Raw genomic sequence first — 19,385 nt, forward strand, 5'->3', positions numbered from 1 at the left:
ATTTCCTCGGAGCAACTATCAGACATCTTCAGATCGTTGAACCTTGCTCGTGGCTAGGTAGGACTGACAGTATCAGCACACAGATGCCCCATTTTTAGAACAATTCTTCGTGCACTTGTTCTAAAAACTGGGCATCGGTGTGCGGATACCATCAGTCGTACCTAGCCACGAGCAAGGTTTAACCAGCTGAAGATGTCATACAGTTGCTCCAAGGAAAGACTGTGGAATTTACACAATCTGATTCGGCTGCAAACCCATGAAGACTATTTACAACAAATCTGCGTGGGAAGCTTGAAGAGTGACAACTCTATTATTCATTGTTTTATAGCATTTCTTATGTTGTTAACTTTTCCTACAGAACAAAGTCTTACCGATGAGTAATTCAGAATTTTACACTGATATTATTCCATAGTAAAGGCTACCTTGCATTTAATCTGTTTTTCATAATCAACTAATATTGGTATCTTTAGCTACCTGTCTGTTACTTTTTTGTAGCTTCCCCCACATCCCTTTTTTAATATCATTTAATCTGTCAAACTAACTATCTGTAGTATGAAAAGGAGTCTGATATCTCCAAACAGCAGACACATTATTTGCCAGATGGATATTGTTTTACACAGTAACAAAGAAATTGGTTTTACATGCTAACAAAGAAATTGTAACACTCAGGGCAGCTGATTCTTCTACTTAATTTACATCTCTTTAAAGTAAAAGTGCATCAGAGGCTCCAGTTGTAAGGGTCCAGCCACTCTTTTTTGTGTTTCTCATATATTGCTCCTCTAAAGAGTTCTTGCCCAGGTAATACAGTTCCTACCTTAATAGACAAAGGAATAGGATCTGCTGGCAGAGCTGTTAAAAAATCAGTTCTGTTATATTGTGTTACTTCCCTAGAGTGTGGACTGTCCTCGCTGTAGAACTCGTTGTTCCTTGTATTACTAATCAATGGAAGTTTTAAACTTGTTAAGTGACAACATTACAAGGAGGCTTATTAGACAAAACCTTTTTTATATTTCCCATTTTTATGATTTGATTCTCCTTGTTTCTTATTTTTTCCCTCCAAACTCGGAACACAGTTTATATGAATCAGTTATTTCTAAGGATGTGTGTTACAATCAACATTGTGTGAAAAGTGTTTGTGTGTGTGTAACACAGTTTATATGAATCAGTTATTTCTAAGGATGTGTGTTACAATCAACATTGTGTGAAAAGTGTTTGTGTGTGTGTGTGTGTTTGTGTGTGTGTGTTTGTGTGTGTGTGTTTGTGTGTGTGTGTGTGTGTGTTTGTGTGTTTGTGTGTGTGTGTGTTTGTGTGTGTGTGTGTTTGTGTGTTTGTGTGTTTGTGTGTTTGTGTGTTTGTGTGTTTGTGTGTTTGTGTGTTTGTGTGTTTGTGTGTTTGTGTGTGTGTTTTTGTGTGTGTGTTTTTGTGTGTGTGTTTTTGTGTGTGTGTTTTTGTGTGTGTGTGTTTTTGTGTGTGTGTTTTTGTGTGTGTGTTTTTGTGTGTGTGTTTTTGTGTGTGTGTTTTTGTGTGTGTGTTTGTGTGTGTGTGTTTGTGTGTGTGTTTTTGTGTGTGTGTTTTTGTGTGTGTGTTTTTGTGTGTGTGTTTTTGTGTGTGTGTTTTTGTGTGTGTGTTTGTGTGTGTGTGTTTTTGTGTGTGTGTTTGTGTGTGTGTGTTTGTGTGTGTGTGTTTTTGTGTGTGTGTGTGTGTGTTTTTGTGTGTGTGTGCGTGTGTGTGTTTTTGTGTGCGTGTGTGTGTTTTTGTGTGTGTGTGTGTGTGTTTTTGTGTGTGTGTGTGTGTGTGTGTGTGTGTTTTTTTTGTGTGTGTGTTTTTGTGTGTGTGTGTGTGTGTGTGTGTGTGTTTTTTTTGTGTGTGTGTTTTTGTGTGTGTGTGTGTGTGTGTGTGTGTGTGTGTGTGTTTTTGTGTGTGTGTGTGTGTGTGTGTGTGTGTGTGTGTTTGTGTGTGTGTGTGTTTGTGTGTGTGTGTGTTTGTGTGTTTGTGTGTTTGTGTGTTTGTGTGTTTGTGTGTTTGTGTGTTTGTGTGTTTGTGTTTTTGTGTGTTTGTGTTTTTGTGTGTTTGTGTTTTTGTGTGTGTGTTTTTGTGTGTGTGTTTTTGTGTGTGTGTTTTTGTGTGTGTGTTTTTGTGTGTGTGTTTTTGTGTGTGTGTTTTTGTGTGTGTGTTTGTGTGTGTGTGTTTGTGTGTGTGTGTGTTTGTGTGTGTGTGTGTTTGTGTGTGTGTGTGTTTGTGTGTGTGTGTTTTTGTGTGTGTGTGTGTGTTTTTGTGTGTGTGTGTGTGTGTGTGTTTTTGTGTGTGTGTGTGTGTGTGTTTTTGTGTGTGTGTGTGTGTGTGTTTTTGTGTGTGTGTGTGTGTGTGTTTTTGTGTGTGTGTGTGTGTGTGTTTTTGTGTGTGTGTGTTTTTGTGTGTGTGTGTTTTTGTGTGTGTGTGTTTTTGTGTGTGTGTGTTTTTGTGTGTGTGTGTTTTTGTGTGTGTGTGTTTTTGTGTGTGTGTGTTTTTGTGTGTGTGTGTTTTTGTGTGTGTGTGTTTTTGTGTGTGTGTGTTTTTGTGTGTGTGTGTTTTTGTGTGTGTGTGTTTTTGTGTGTGTGTGTTTTTGTGTGTGTGTGTTTTTGTGTGTGTGTGTTTTTGTGTGTGTGTGTTTTTGTGTGTGTGTGTTTTTGTGTGTGTGTGTTTTTGTGTGTGTGTGTTTTTGTGTGTGTGTGTTTTTGTGTGTGTGTGTTTTTGTGTGTGTGTGTTTGTGTGTGTGTGTGTTTTTGTGTGTGTGTGTTTGTGTGTGTGTGTGTGTGTTTTTGTGTGTGTGTGTGTTTTTGTGTGTGTGTGTTGGAAAGCATTAAGTTTTAATTTGTTGGACCATTACATTCTGGTTGTAAATGGTGATACTTATTTTCAGAAATGGCTGAAAACTGCAAGCTACTATGTTTGGAGAAGAAAGAGCCTGACAGATGAATGGAATGCTGTATACTGTGACATAGCTACTGAGTAGTTGCATAGAAGCAGCCAAGATGAAGTCATGGTGCTGGCAAGTTATTTTTGATGTTAATTTGTACTGAAAATACAACGGATGGCCTCAGGCAGTACTTATGTTGTAACAAATACATTTACAGCTGAAGGACTCCTTATTACTAATTACTGTATTTTGTTTCATCCATTCTGCAGTAATTGACATTGCTACTCTCCTCCTAATTTGTTGTGTTGATTGTTTCTCTCCATCTCTCCATCTCTTCATTAACATCTTAGGATATATACAATGTCTGACCAAAAAATTCCAGAACATTCTTAATTCCATGCCAATGGTGTGTTGGAGTGAAATGTGGTTGGCATTCATGCACACACCTGTGTTTATTGTGTAACTACTGGACGTTTCACTGTTGTATGTGTGCTAGTTATTGTTCAGTGCTGGATTGAGTAGAGCATTGTCACACAGTTGCGAATTTCGAGATGGCAGAGATAGAGGAGCAATGTGTCTGCATTAAATTTTGCGTGAAACTTTAGAGAACTGTCATACACACACACTCTCTCTCTCTTTCATGTATGACACACGAGATGGGGTGCTTCCTTTGCTCCTAGTGTTGAAGTTCTGCCAGAACTTTCCTTAATACAATCATACGTTGTAGCTGATGTACGTTAAGTTGAAATGTGAGATTGATTGTGATTTGCTAAAGCCTAGGATTGTGATGCCATAAGAATAACTACTCTTGATACGATGCATATTTTACTCATAATGGATTTCGACAAGCAGCTGACGTCCACTGTTGGTATTTGCTTGTTCAGTATTCTTCCAGATTTGTATCCATTAGTGTAGTTGAATCAGGATTAACACCCATTAATGTACCAACAAAATGTTTGATAGCAATTTCACTTGCCCCATTAATATATTATAGTATCTCAGATAGCCCTAAACAAAACAAAACAAAAAAATACTTAATTTACTACAGTTCCTCACTTTGAGGCACGCACTAACCCATATCACACCAGATGATCTCCTAATGGTTCCACCTCCGTGTGGCAAAACATTCATTTGTCTGGTGTCTGTCCACAACTTCCAGAAAAAAAATTGTTAACCTTCAAAATAAACAAGATGTTCTATCAAAATACCAGGATTCTCAGTGTGTTCCACCAGAAGAAAAGTTTGAGATCCCCTGATCCGCAGAGACTGCATATATTATACCAGAAATGTGGTGGTGCATTTGTGTTTAGGGTACTATAAATCAGTAATTGGCCTGTTATTTTTTTTTTCTGGAGTTTACACATATTATGCCATTTACGGAATATAAACCATAAGAAAAACTATGTACCATATTTATCCAAGCGTAAGACAATACCCCCCCCCCCCCCCCCAACTCCTTTCTTTTCAAAGAGTCTACTTAACAAAATATTATTTTTAATATATTCCGACTAATGCGAATTACAATCAGTTTCAATGAAATAAAGTATTTGCCGAAAAAGGTTAATATTAAGCTTATTCTAGACTTATACTATTTTTATTGTCATCAGTTTCATAATAGAATGCAATATAAAATAAACAAAAAGAAATATTTTACGTTAGTTTTTGTATTCACTTTTTCCCTATCTGAGCAAGTTATTGTGTAATTACAATTTTAATCATCTTCTCTGGTATCATTATATGAAAACATAATATAATTAGATACATAAAAAATATTCTCACCAAGTAGTGCCAGGAGGAAACAAACACATAATTTCAAGGCAATGTGGAAGCTTTGGATCCAGTTGCTCCTCCTCCTGAGAGAAGGTTTGAGGGGGGGTGGGGGGGGGGGGGGGGGGGGGGGGGGGAGAAGCAGAGATGAGGAGGAGGACTGATGAGGTTTAAGAAATAAGGAGAGTTATGCAAAAGTCACCCACAACTGACATTTCCAAAAATTGATTATTTTTGTTGATCTGTTAAAGCTCTTGTGGTTATTACCTGGGATGATAGTTTCATCCAACCAGCAAGAGGCATTATATTTCTATACATAAAGCCCAGTGCAATTTGTAATCTTGGTTGTCACAAGTATGTGGCTGTTCCTTTCGAATGTTATGATTTCTGAGGTGGAGGCTAGGGTGGGACCCAATAGCGCAGTGTAGATTGCTGTTAGTAAAACAGAAATCAGTAAAATTTATAATTGTCACAAATACCTAGTTGTCAATCCAAATATGTTATCTCTGAAGTGTGACCTGAGAACACGGCTGTTTTTTCTCCAATACATAGCGGACTTTGCATCTATTTTGACATGAAAATGTGGCAATATGCCTTAGTGTTTTGCTATCGAACATACCTGTCCACTGCTCTCTCATTGGCTGTGTGAAACCAACAGCTGACACACTCTTTTGTTCCTGTTATAACCCATGGCGAGCATTGACAACATTGCTGGATGAAACATGTTAAGTATGCAAGTGGGCCTTATTTACATTTCCACCATTTCTTGCTGAAATATATGCTGCTGTTGAATTTTAAAGCCACTACAAATCTGAGTGGAAATGGATTCAGACAAACAAGGTATGCTGTATACATTCCCATGATTGACAGCACAATGAAATTTGCTTCCCACTCCCTGTGCCCCTCCCACTTGTCCTCCCAGCATTTGTAATAGTTCTCAGCCCCTCCATACCTTCTAAATAGTGCAAAACAAACATGCAAGTGATTTCAATCACCAAAGCTTCATCTGAAAATGTAAGACTACCCCTATATTTACCTGTTGTACAACATAAAAACTTTGACAGTCATAGGGTCAGTATTGCCTCGCGTGTTCGTACAATTCTCCGGAATCCAAAAGGATCTTCCCCCCCCCCCCCCCCCCCCTTCCCCGAGGTTGGCTTCTACCAGTTTTTCCATTCTTCTGTGAAGGATTTGTGTCAATGTTTTGCAGCCTTGACTTACTAAACTTATAGTTCAGTAATTTACACAACTGTCAGCACCTGCTTTCTTTGGACTTGGAATTATTATATTCATCTTGAAGTCTGAGGGTATTTCATCTATCTCGTACATTTTGCTCACCAGATGGAAGAGTTTTGTCATGACTGGCTCTCCCAAGGTTATCAGTAGCTCTAACAGATGCCTATTCCCGGCCCTTGTTTCAGCTTAAGTCTTTCAGTGCTTTGTCAAATTCTTCACGCAGTAACATACCTCCCTTCTCATCTTCCTCTACATCTTCCATTTCCATAATGTTGCCCTCAAGTACATCTCCTTTGTATAGATGCTCTAGTCTATATACTACTTCCCTCTTTCGTTTTTTCCCTTCCTTACTTATGACTGGTTCTCCATATGGCTCTACATATTCACACAGCTGCTTCTCATTTCTCTTTATTTTTCTGTATGCAGTATCTGTCTTAACCATAATGATAAATACTTCAACCTCACTACATTTGTCCTCTAGTCATTCCTGTTCAGCCCTTTTGCACTTCATGCCGATCTCATTTTTTAGATTTTGTATTCCCTATTGCCTGCTTCATTTATTGCATTTTTATATTTTTTCCTTTCTTTGATTAAATTAAGTGTCTCTTGTTACCCAACAATTTCTACTACCCCTCGTATTTTTACACAGCTGATCCTCTGCTGCTTTCACTATTTTATCTCTCAAAACTACTCATTTTTCTTATATCATATTCCTTTCCCTTGTTCTTGTCAGTCATTCCCTAATGCTCTATGAAATCCTCTACAACCTTTGCTACTTTCAGTTTAACCAGGTCCCATCTGCTTAATTACCTACCTTTTGCAGTTTTGTGCCATTCGTAACCAATAAAGTGTGGTCAACCCACATATATCTTTGGAAATGTCTTACAATTTAAAATCTTGTAGCAGTTCCACCTGCTTTATTTCTTCATTTGTTGTCCTTGGTGTCAACGTACTGCGTTGCTACACTAGCTGAAAAATGGGGCTTTGTAATTTGGAGACTGACTATTGTAAATAATGTAGCCGACAGGTACACATTTGCATTTCACCGTAGTTGGCTTTCACTTTGCGTAACCCACTTATAATACACAGTTATACAGGGTGGTCTATTGATAGTGACTGAGCCAAATATCTTTGTGATAGATGGCGCTATAATAGTCACGAACGTATAAGTACGTGGTATGTCGTAATATTCTGCCAGTGCGGACGGTATTTGCTTCGTGATACATTACCTGTGTTAGTCGACCATTTACCAACTGCAGAAGAGGTAGATATCGTGTTGATGTATGGCTATTGTGATCAAAATGCCCAACGGGCATATGCTATGTATGCTGCTCAGTATCCTGGATGACATCATCCAAGTGTCCGGACCGTACACCGGATAATTACATTATTTAAGGAAACAGGAAGTGTTCAGCCACAAGTGAAATGTCAATCTCTACCTGCAACAAATGATGATGCCCAAGTAGGTGTTATAGCTGTTGTCGCAGCTAATCCGCACGTCAGTAGCAGACGAATTGGGAATCTCAAAAGTGTCGATGTTGAGAATGCTACATGAACATTGATTGGACCTGTACCATATTTCTATGCACCAGGAATTGCATGGCAATTACTTTGAACGTCGCATACAGTTGTGCCACTGGGCAGAAGAGAAATTACAAGACGATGACAGATTTTTTGCTCGTGTTCTATTTAGTGATGAAGTGTCATTCACCAACAGCGGTAACGTAAACCAGCATAATATGCACTATTGGGCAACGGAAAATCCACGATGGCTGCGAGAAGTGGAGCATCAACGACCTTGGTTGGTTAATGTGTGGTGCAGCATTATGGGAGGAAGTATAATTGGCCCCCATTTTATCGATTGCAATCTAAATGCTGCAATGTATGCTGAGTTCCTTCAGAATGTTCTATCGATGTTACTACAAGATGCTTCACTGCCTGACAGAATGGCAATGTACTTCCGACATGATGGATGTCCGGCACGTAGCTCACATGCGGTTGAAGCGGTATTGAGTAGCATATTTCATGACAGGTGGATTGGTTGTCGAAGCACCTTACCATGGCCTGCACGTTCACCGGATCGGACATCCCCGGATTTCTTTCTGTGGGGAAGGTTGAAGGCTATTTACTGTCGTGATCCACAGACAGCTCCTGACAACATGCATCAGCGCATTGTCAATGCATGTGCGAATATTGCGGAAGGTGAACTACTCACTATTGAAAGGAATGTTGTCACACATTGCCAAATGCATTGAGCTTGACCGACATCATTTTGAGCATTTATTGCATTGATGTAGTATTTACAGGTAATCACACTGTAACAGCATGCATTCTCAGAAATAAGTTCACAAAGAAACATGTATCACATTGGAACCAACAAAATAAAATGTTCAGACGTTCCTATGTTCTGTATTTTGATTTAAAAAACCTACCTGTTACCAACTGTTCGTCAAAAATTGAGACATATGTTTGTGACTATTACAGCGCCATCTATCACAAAGGAAAGAAAGTGGTCCAACTAAAACATTCATATTTCTTTATGTACTACACGAATATGTAATAAAAAATATGGGGGTCTTATTTAAAAAAACGCAGTTGGTATCCATTCAACCTATGGCAGCACCATCAGGCGAACCAACCATAATGCCATCTGGTTTCCATCTTCAAGCTAGACAAGTTTCGTTCTTTGTAGTTTTTTTTTTTGTCTGATGCTTATTTCGTGAGATATTTGGCTCGGTCACGATCAGTGGACCATCCTGTATATGTATAGCCAGTGCACTATTGTTTAAACTTTCCATAAGCCTCATTAATAGTTTGCTGGCGAACCTGCCCATACTGCTACAATAGTTTACTGTTGGACATGTACGAGCAGTAAAAACATAACCTCATAGTTCACAGTCCTTCAAATAAATTGAACAGCCACTGTCATTGCTTTAACACACGGCCTATTGGTGTAACACTTATTTCATTGTTAACTTGATACCTTGTTGTCATTCTAAGCAACACAGGTTCCTCGTCTCGTGATCAAAAATCGAGCCCTTATATATCATCACAATAATAGGTACTGAAACTTCATGTTGTTCGATGTTTAATTTGCAGAAATTATAATTAAAACATTGAAAACTTCCGCCTTTTTAACAGTTTCTTCTACTACAAGAGTTAGGCTGATTTATTTGTTTAAATCATGAAATTAACATATATAGTTATGCATACAGTACTTTGACAAAACTGTGAATCACTTTGGAATTGATTCAGGGCTGATTTTGCTGAAATGTTTTTGATGAGAGACAAATAGATACTATTAGTTGTTCCTCCAAATGTTTATAATTGGTACAGAATTTATATTTGTTTATACATCAACAATAGAATTTAAGTTACAATGCAGTTGTTTATTTCACCTTATAATAAAAGATACTAACTAGGAATAGTCAAAACAATTAGAAAAATCGATTACATACATAAAATTAAGCACAAAATTAGATCGGGGGTTATATTCTTTAAAACTGAGAGCCAATCTTCATCTTCTATGAAAATTCAGATTATATTCACATGTGCTAATGGTAAATATTTAAAAGTAACAAAACTAATTTAAGGAGGCAGATGCCAGAACAAGAGGGGAATTAAAATTACTCCAGTTTGCTTCACCAGTCTGGTTTCAAAATCTCTACCTTGTCATTATATAACCAATCTGAAACCTTCAGATGTCTCCAGGTCTTGTCCAGATACACAACCTTCTTTCATGTTTCTTAAACCATGTGTTAGCTCTGATTAAATTATGCTCTGTACAAAATTCTACCAGGTGGCTTTCTCTTTCATTCCTTTCCCCCCATGACTATTAAATTTTCATCTCCGTAAACTGTCTGAATAATTTCTTTCATCTCATCATACATTTCCTCAGTCTCCACACCTGTGGAGCTAGTTGGCATATAAACTTGTACAACTATTGTGGGTGTGGGCTTCTTACCTACCTTGGTGACAATGATGCGTTCACTATGCTGTTCATCGTAGCTTACTTGTATTCATATATTTTTATTCATTATTGAATCTACTCCTGCATTAACCCTACTTGATTTTGTATTTATAACCCTTTATTCACCAGACCCGAAGTCCTTTTCCTCCTGCCACCGATCTTCACTAATTCCCACTATATCTAACTTTAACCTACCCATTTTCATTTTTAAATTTTCTAACCTACCTGAATGATTAAATGATCTGACATTCCACACTCTGATCTGTAGAACACCAGTTTCCTTCCTCTTGTTAACGACATCTTCCTGAGTGGTCCCCACCCAGAGATCCGAATAGAGGACTATTTTACCTCCAGAATATTCTGCTCAAGAGGATGCCATCATTTATGCATACAGTAGAGTTACGTGCCCTCGAGGAAAAAATTACGGCTGTAGCGTCCCCTTGCTTTGAGCCGTTCGCAGTACCAGCATTTCATTTAGTCGCTGTTAAAAGGCCAGATCAATCAATCAATCAATCAATCATTCATTCTTACTGTTGCCCCTGCAACTACTGAAAAGACTGCTGCCCATCTTCGGGAACAACTTACCTGTCTGGCATCTCAACAGATGCCCCTCTGTTGTGGTAGCACCTATGGCATATGGTATGGCTACCTGTATCTCTGAGACATGCACCCGGGCAGTGGGTGTTCATGTTGTCCTCATTGTTACATCATCATTATCATGATTCGTGATAGTGGTTAGATTGGATTGTGTGAAAAAATTGGAACTTTGTACGGGCACTGATGACCGCGCATTTGAGTGCCCTGCAAACCAATCACCACCACAGCTGAGGCATGCAAGCCTCCCCACCAATGGCAAGGTCTGTGTTTCATGGAGGGGACTGCTTTATACCCATAACAAAATCCTAATACCCTCATGTGACATCTGGTAACTTGCAATTTTTATGCCTCTCTTGCTCTGTGACAAAACTGCATTAATTCTAATCTGAGGCTTACTTTCCAACTTCTCTTTTTTCATTGTGGTGAAATGCACTTACTCTAGAAAAAATTTCCCTTTCGTTATCAAAGCAATTTGTCACTTTACAGACCTTCCTGGTTACTGACATTCCACGCTGATCTGGAAATCACAACATTGCTGCTGCTCCAGCTATGTTCAGTTTAAGGTTCTGCCTATGCTGTAGAAATTATGGGTGGGAGAAAGTTCGCTTTCTGTTAATAAAATTATGTATGTAAAAAAGGGGAGATCAGTGAATGACAGATTTGATGAAACACGGTGGATGTTCCAACAATTCCCTCATTTTTCCCAATACCAAAGTACCTTTGTGGACAAGAGCATGGTCCTTCCTACTTACGGTGTACAAGCGTTATTCAGAGGACGTCAACACCATGAGCGCTGCACGATTTGCAAGTAGCTTTAAGGAGAATAGAGGATTTCAGTATAGCCATATAGTGCTCCAAGTAAATGAACAATGCATGACAACTAATTTGTTACATTAACAACACGGTGGTGATAATTCTTATCATGGTATATTATTCTAAGTATAGCCACCTGGTATTTTTTATTCTACATCTATATAGTGTGTGAAACAAGGTACTGCAGTGGTTGGCACTGACACACTGGCCTTACATTCAGAAGGATAACAGTTAAAATCCCCATCTTGCCATCCTGATTTAGGTTTTTGTGATACTTCTAAATCATGTAAGGGAAATACTGTGATGGTTCGTTGGAAAGGGGACAGATGGTTTTCTTCCTTAATCAAAGCTTGTGTTCCATCTCTAATGCCACCAATGCCAATAGGAAATTAATCTCTAACCTTCTTTCTTTTTTCCCGTAAAGAGTGGACAGTTTGTTTCTTACTGTGGTAGCAAAGTTAGAATATTCTCAGTTAGGTCAAGTAAAATATTATTCACATGGTACAGATGTATCATTGGTATCAAAGAACTTTTGTTACTTTGCTGCTGATACGTGTGTGCAGGAAAACTAACTTGGTTATTGACTTGATATAAAATATGTTTGTTCATTTATTTAAGGAATTGCATGTTGCAATCAACTGGACGAACTTAAATGGCATCATGCTGTCACAAAATTACATTTTTGGGGTTGGTTTATGGGCAATGGAATTTCATCCAAAGTGGTTTAATATTTGTGAAGAATGTACTTCTGCACAATAGACATCCTAAACATGCAACTACAGATAAAACATAAAGAAAGTGGACAGTATGGAACTGTGAGATCATTGAGTACAAGTGGGTGAAATAGCTGATTCCATAATCACATTAGAAGAGAGATTACCATGAAATTTACAGAAAGATTTAACTATGAGAATTCTTTGCAGAAAAGAGCCATAGCATTTGTTACCAAAAGAAAATTAATTACTTAGCAATGAGTGAATTGTTTTGAAAAGAATTCAACCAATTTCGTGTTTTTATGAAAGGCACACAGGTTGGTTATAGTGTAATATCAGAACAGAAACTTCAAAGTATGCAGGGAAAGCTGTTGATCATGCCACCCCCTGCCCCCACCCCCCTCCCCCCCAAAAAAGTTGGTTCCACCTGCTCTGAAAGTTCAGAACAGTGTTTGCTACTGTGGAAGAATAATTTACTTTCATTTATTGCTTTCCAAGCAGGAATCACTTTTGTGCCAAACAGGATTGATGCATCACTTTAGTGAAAATGGGAGTACAGAAGCTAGTAATTATAACATTGTGGTTGTCCCAGTATGAAACGTCTAATGCTTTATCAGTTGATAGGAGAAGCAGTTAAGATTTTGTAGGAACATCTGGAGTAAAAATTATGATGGCTCTAAAATGTTAATTTTTATTAGAGAATTATCAAACTTTGGCTCATTTCTCCCAGAAATTTTAAACTGCCATTGACAATTTACATTCGGTTTCTGAAAGGGTATTACAAACATAGTAAATTGCTTGATTGAATCGTTCACCTCATGCTAGACAGCATGTTGCTTTTAAACTTCCTGTAGATTAAAACTGTGTCCCAGACCTGGACTCAAATTTGAAACCTTGACTTTTTCAGGCAATGCTGTTACTGAATAAGGTGTGCAGACATAACATTAAGGTCATCCATACAGATTCAGTTCTGCCATTGCCTCTCTCCTACCTCCCAGATTTTGCAGACAGGTGACTAGCATTCTTGGAAGAATAGGGAAAACTGCATCCAGCCTTGTGTACAGATTAACAGAAGCTGTGAGGATGGGTTGTGAATTGTCTGGATAAGAGAGCACTATCTGTGACGGACAAGGTTACAGGTTCAAGGCCCAGTATACCACTGAGTCTTCAGCATCCAGAAAGTTTAATAGCAAATAACTTGATCGATCCTGGTCAATCAGTACAACAAGGATCACTTAGTGTTTAGTTAGGTGAGATTAATAAAACAAACTTATTGTTAATAAAAATGGTAATGGGAAGTCCTGGCAGAATGTAAAAATAATTTGAGCTAAGTAAAACACACACACACACACACACACACACACACACACACACACACACCAAAAAAAAAAAAAACCACCTATGTGGCTACATTGTGCCAACCGAATAAAAATGTAATCAGCTTGCACATTGTAACTGTACTTTGTGGGTGTGGGTGGGGTGGGGAGACATGAACTAGCTCAAAAAAGGGGCTACTGACCTTTTACTACCTGCCAGTTTTCAACAACCAGTGACTCATAAACATGTTGCCTTTTATTGATGGATACATCACCTGTTATTTACCCCCATTAATGACTATTTCAGAATGGAATCAAATGCAATCAGACAAATAGCATCAAGCGTTGATTGCATTCCTACCTCAGTGGAGTTCACAGTCCATAAAAAAAGAGAACAGATCATTCTTCTTTACACTGTACTCAACCCACCACCTCAAGACCTTAGTAACTGTTGCATGATGACATATTTAATAAGAAAAGTCTCTCTGATTCTTGCCAGAAAGCTCACTCAGGAACTGTGATACATTGATTTATGTTAATAAAATACTTTTGGGTTTCAAGCCACATCAAGTGGTTAACTATCCACAAGCTCTCAGCAGAGATCTCCTCTGCCATTGTCAAGTGGTTGACTGTTGTGTGAATGCCACTGTCGTTCTTATATAGTAGCACTGTCACCAGTGACATCACTGGTACTCTGTCGTGCACCATATATGGTAATGGTTTGGTGGCATAACTGCTGTGCCCACTTTAATTCCCCAATCATGGGATCCCGGGCCATACTCACTTGCAATGCAGCATCATTATTGAGGGTTTTGTCCAATATTTTGATCTCTACTCCTTTGTTTATTAAGCTATCCCAGAAGCTGCTGGTCCATTTAACAATAGAAGCCACATTGGATGTAATTGAAAAAAATTGTTAAAATTAATGGATATAGCCACAAGGGCATTCATTCATACATCGTTTTATGCACACAACACGGTTGAACACTTTTTGCCTAATTGTAAAATCAGCACATCAGGTTTGGAAAAGAGCAGAATATACAGAATCCCTTTTAGTTGTGGCAAATTCTGCATAGGTCATTGTGGCAAGGCAATAGCTACCCACTTGTAGCAACACCATTGAACCTGGAGATGTAGAAAAGGCCACTATACTTTTTCAGACCACCTATTTAAAGAAGCCATAGTTACCATGTTTTATGTCCATCCAGACCACTTTGTAAACACCCCCCCCCCCCCCGCCCCCATTCGCATGTCCCATTTTTTCCAATAAAAAAAATAGAGGAATTATCTCATAACCGAAACAACAGCAAGAGACTGCTTTCTGTTGTTACCTACACTGCTGCTTTCTTTGATAATGATCTACAAGAACCAAATAATAGACTGCATATGATAGAATTTGTTCTGAACGAGAGTTTAGCGAAAAATTTTCTCCGTTTGAAAATCTTTGCAGACGCTTCTTTGGTACATTACATTCTGCACATAAATTAGTCATCTTAGATTCGTGCTTCATTTCTGGCTGTATCACTATTCAGCATAAGAATAATACGAATATAAACATGACATTATATGTATATTCTTCTGTGTTTGCTGTTGTCTCACTCTAGTTTTGTAGTTTATTAGGGAACAGGATTTAAATGAGATATCAGCAAACACGAAAGAACACATGGCATAATGTTTACATTCTTCTACCTTTTCTTTTAATTTATTTACTGACGCATAGGTTTTGGCGCCAGTATTTATCTTTGTGCCCTCAAAGCATGCCTGTGTAGTGCTACATATATTAGACGGCAGAAGTTAGTTGTGGCGGCACCTACCAACATTTTTCATAACTTCCGCTTACTTTGCACTCGATTCTAAGCCGCACACAGTTTTTTGGATTACAAAAACGGAAAAAAGTGCGGCTTAGATTGGAGTAAATACAGTAACTTGTCCACATATTCATGCCACCTCAGTTTATTATCCGTCTGGATGCTTAGAATCCTCACACTCAGACTTATCCAGTGGGTCCTCTATGATCTCTACTCTTGGTGCATGCAAGTAATTTTAATTTGTTTCAAATTGCGTAATATGAGTCTCTGTATGGTTAAGGGTTAAATTATTTGCTGTGAAACAGTTATAATCCTGTTCCATTATTCTCCTGGTTTTGTCTATTATGGACATGTTTGGGTTCTTAATCAAACCTTCTAGAACATTATATTTAGTGTTTCTCCATTCCAAATTTGGTCTTACTCTCGTCGTATCGTTTGTTAATGTTATCCACTGTTTTCTGCTGCTAAGCTATGACTCATTGATAAGGAGGAATTAATGGTTCCAAAATTTAAGGTATGATTTTTTTTACTTTAATGTATGTGTATTGGCAGTATCTGGGATTTCTCAACCAGAAGGTACTAAATACTGGCCAGCTTCTGTCGTTCTGTAATTTTGTTTTCTCAATACTTTTGCTTATTTGTACTTTCTACACATTCCTCATGATTCTCCTTTCTGATAAGATCTGGAGCACATGCTGATGCCAAATCTGAATGATAAGCAGACCAAGCCCTTAAAAATAGTTCCAAATAGTGTTAGTTACTGTCGTATTTTAGAAAATAAGTAAAGATTCTACACATTAATATTACCATACGCTTCTCAGGATAAGTTGCATCTACCTGTACAGTTCTTTTCCCTCTTGGTAATTTTCTTCCTCTTGTAAATGATATCAAATTTTTAGTTTATTAATGTGTATTATTTGAAGTGAAAGTCATTTTTGCTGTAACTTTCATATCATGAAGTTCTAAGTCCTTTAGTGACTGGGTATGGATATCACTAGCATTACATTGACTTTGAAGCAAGAAAATCACACATGTTAATGACATGAGTTCCAACAGTTTGCAAAGTATGTAAGTTTCTCAGTTTTAAAAAACTAATGATTTTGCGTTGAGTTTACACTTCTTATCCATCACTGCCCTGTTGCCAAATCAGTCAACATTTGACTGCTCCTCAATAGTGCATTTATATTCACACAACTTTCATATTAAAGCTATATGATTTTGGAATATAAGTACAGTTTTTAAAAAAACTTTGTTCAGTATAGTGTCTTCAATGCACTTGCAGGAGTTCATTGTGCTTCTGTGAAAGTTTCTGATCACCTGACCAATTGTTTAACACACTCGCAAAAAAACAAGTGAGAATAAAATAAATGTTTTTAGCGTGCTTCAGAATAAATGACACTGTCATTCTGCAGGGCCTCCAAAGTTTTGTGGCAAAACTCAGTGGTGACTGCGTGTCTTTTTAGTACAATTCCCAGAGCCGAGTATCTCGATTTGTGAAATCTGCAGAGAATTATTTCACGAGGAGACTGTCTTTCATGATATAGAAGAGGGCTATCCTAGGGTGATACATGGAAACAAAATTTCAGATGTTAGAGTAATCTACTAGACTTTACTTGCTGCTTCCTCAGCATTATCAAGAGACAGTAACTTTTTTCAGCTGTTATAATTGACATACCATGTATAAATTGGTGTCTTCATGTAGATACCAAGTAAGTGTTTGTGTTTTGAAATGTCATGTTGAGTTGTATGGCTGATTCTCTCATGCAGATTTTATATTGAGTAGCACCTTTTCATGGACATAATTACTATTTTATTTGCATGGTAGAAGCAGTAAAGGCATGAAAAACGATGCTCCTCAAACATGAACATTTCAGTCTAAAAACTATAATTTCAGGTTCATGATATAACAAACATTGTGGAATTAACAAAAACTTGTAATTTCATTACAACTCGCTATTTGTTATTAGTGAATTCTCACTAAAGTTCTTGAGAACAACACCAATCTGCATAGGATATAACGATGTTTATTAATCTTCATCATTTGCTGTTTTCTGTACATTTAATAAAGATACGTCAAAAGGTAGTTGTTGTTGTTGTTGTTGTACTGCATTGCATGATTGAAAGAAAGAGAGATATGTGTTACCTCTTAACAACTGACGGTATTTATTATTAATTTTTGCAGAATCTACCAAAAGAGTGCAACTTTGAACTGTGACTCGTCGACGGCTGCTATAAGATGGTAAATACATTTAAATGGCATTTGAGATGGAAATTGTCTAGTCAAGAAACATTTATGTGCCCACATTCGAAGTGGTAAATACAATATGTGACTATAGTATTCATTGGAAATAAATGTTTTACCTTTTGGGAGAGCCATGTGCATGTGCTTGGGTTATTTGAAAAGTAAGTTTCTGTTGGAAAATAAACAAAAAGGAGACATGGTTATCAAGATAAATTTAATATATCAAATACAGTAGTGGTATTTATGAACATACTTCTCAACAGGACTGATAGTCGCTTAATTCTTTTGAGTGAACATCCAATTTCTACTGAAATCTAACAAATTAGAATAACTCCTTGTTCTGATATAACACCTAACATAAATACATGTTTTCCCTTTTTCTCACCTAATCTGTCTTTGTCCAATAAAACACAAATTTTGTAATGCAGACCTTTCAAAAATTCAGTGTTACCGTTTAGCTGCCCTAATTTTTCTCCATTTAAAATATGTAACACTACTGAGAAAACTGGTCAGTTTACAAAATATCTTAAAATATGAGATTTGATTTCTAGAATATTGTTGGAGGGTAGTAGTAAGAAATGTGGAAGAGAAAATGCAGAGCTCAAATTCTGCTTATGAAGATAGAATCCAGTATTAAAATTATTTAAAGAATAGGCTTATGTGGCTGTTTGCTAATCAAAATAACATAATAGTTAAATGTAAATGTATCGCTTCCAATTCCATTGTTATATTTTACAATTAAATTTGTAACAGTGTTATATCTAAACATTTTGTGGAAAAATTCCCCTATATGAGCTGTGAAATAGGTACCATGGATGATGCCATATCTTGCCAGTGCCAAGCTATAGCAAAAGTTCATTTTATGCTGGTTAGTAGAAGTTGGACATGTAATGTGTAATGATTCTCTAGTCGACCAGTACCAAGGCACATTTATGCTCAATTAGATGCCATTAATTGTGTGATGTAAATTGGAAGAATTATTGTAAATTGTCTCATTTAAGTTGAATTCAGTGGATACTTTATAGTGCACTGATCTTAAATTCTGGAAACTAATGAACATTATAAGGAGAGATAGGAGATGCAATGTCATTGGTTTTGTATTACAGTTGCATATCCACATTCCAGCTAGATACCCAGCTTCAATGAGTTACAATCATAACTCACCCAGATGTTGGCTAATGAACATTGTAAACTGCAACATGATCAATATATATGTCTGAGTGAAAATAAATGTTCAGTAGCTTCAGTTTAAACATCAACAGTTGGCAGGTTTAATTTATTAGCAGCATTTATTTATTCAGCAGTTCAATAAATGTAAAGACATAGTAAGAGTCACTCTTTAAGGTCAGCAACCTTAAACTATGTCGAAACAGGAATTGGAACCAATGGGTGACAGTTGTCAACAGCTTTTCATCACTAAAAATGTTGGCAGGGAATGAATTTCTGTATTAGGAAGGAAAGATGTATTTTTTTGTGAATGCTATAAGATGAATGGTGAAACACCTTCCTGCATAATGTCCACAAAAAATGTGGTGTGCATAGAGCAAGCTGTAAGTTTTTGAGTATTCTGGTGAATCACCATGATACATACCATCAGTATCCTGCACTTCTTTATGTGACTAGTCCATCGCAGTTTCCAGAATTATGACATCTGTGTGAAACGGCACCAAAATTCAATAATCATAAAACAGATTTTCTCCACAGTGTGCTGGTCCACCCACTTTACAAGGCTGATGAGAGGTCGATGCCTACTGCTTTTTGGTTTGACATAGAGACAAGTCTGCAACATGTTCTCACATCAAAAATACAGCATGTTTGCTTGTGGTGTCCAGACCTTACTGTAAATATACTTTATAATGAACTTTGACAAGCACTGGGTTTCGAGGATTTGAAAACTTTATCACAGATTTAACCTCATAGTTGGTGGGAGAAAGTATCAATGCAGCCATTTTCATCTGCTACAATCAGTGTCTTGGCAGGCATTCAGAAAGTGCCATCTGTAACATAAAATAACTACATTGCAAGTC

At 37.4% G+C, this 19,385-nt stretch overlaps 1 long non-coding RNA gene across 2 annotated transcripts in view; it reads left to right on the top strand.

The window, feature by feature from the left end:
• LOC126284999 (uncharacterized) overlaps nt 1–19,385 on the top strand; it is a 40,478-nt gene that overhangs the window by 3,824 nt on the left and 17,269 nt on the right. The window contains exons 3-4 of one of the 2 annotated variants that reach the window (XR_007551588.1): nt 2,900–3,022; nt 17,299–17,355. This is a non-coding gene — a long non-coding RNA (uncharacterized LOC126284999). The remainder of the gene's footprint in view (nt 1–2,899; nt 3,023–17,298; nt 17,356–19,385) is intronic. The other variant, XR_007551589.1, reaches the window with a different exon arrangement.

The sequence above is a fragment of the Schistocerca gregaria genome, chromosome 8, assembly GCF_023897955.1.
Source record: "Schistocerca gregaria isolate iqSchGreg1 chromosome 8, iqSchGreg1.2, whole genome shotgun sequence".
Taxonomy (NCBI): Eukaryota; Metazoa; Arthropoda; class Insecta; order Orthoptera; family Acrididae; genus Schistocerca; species Schistocerca gregaria.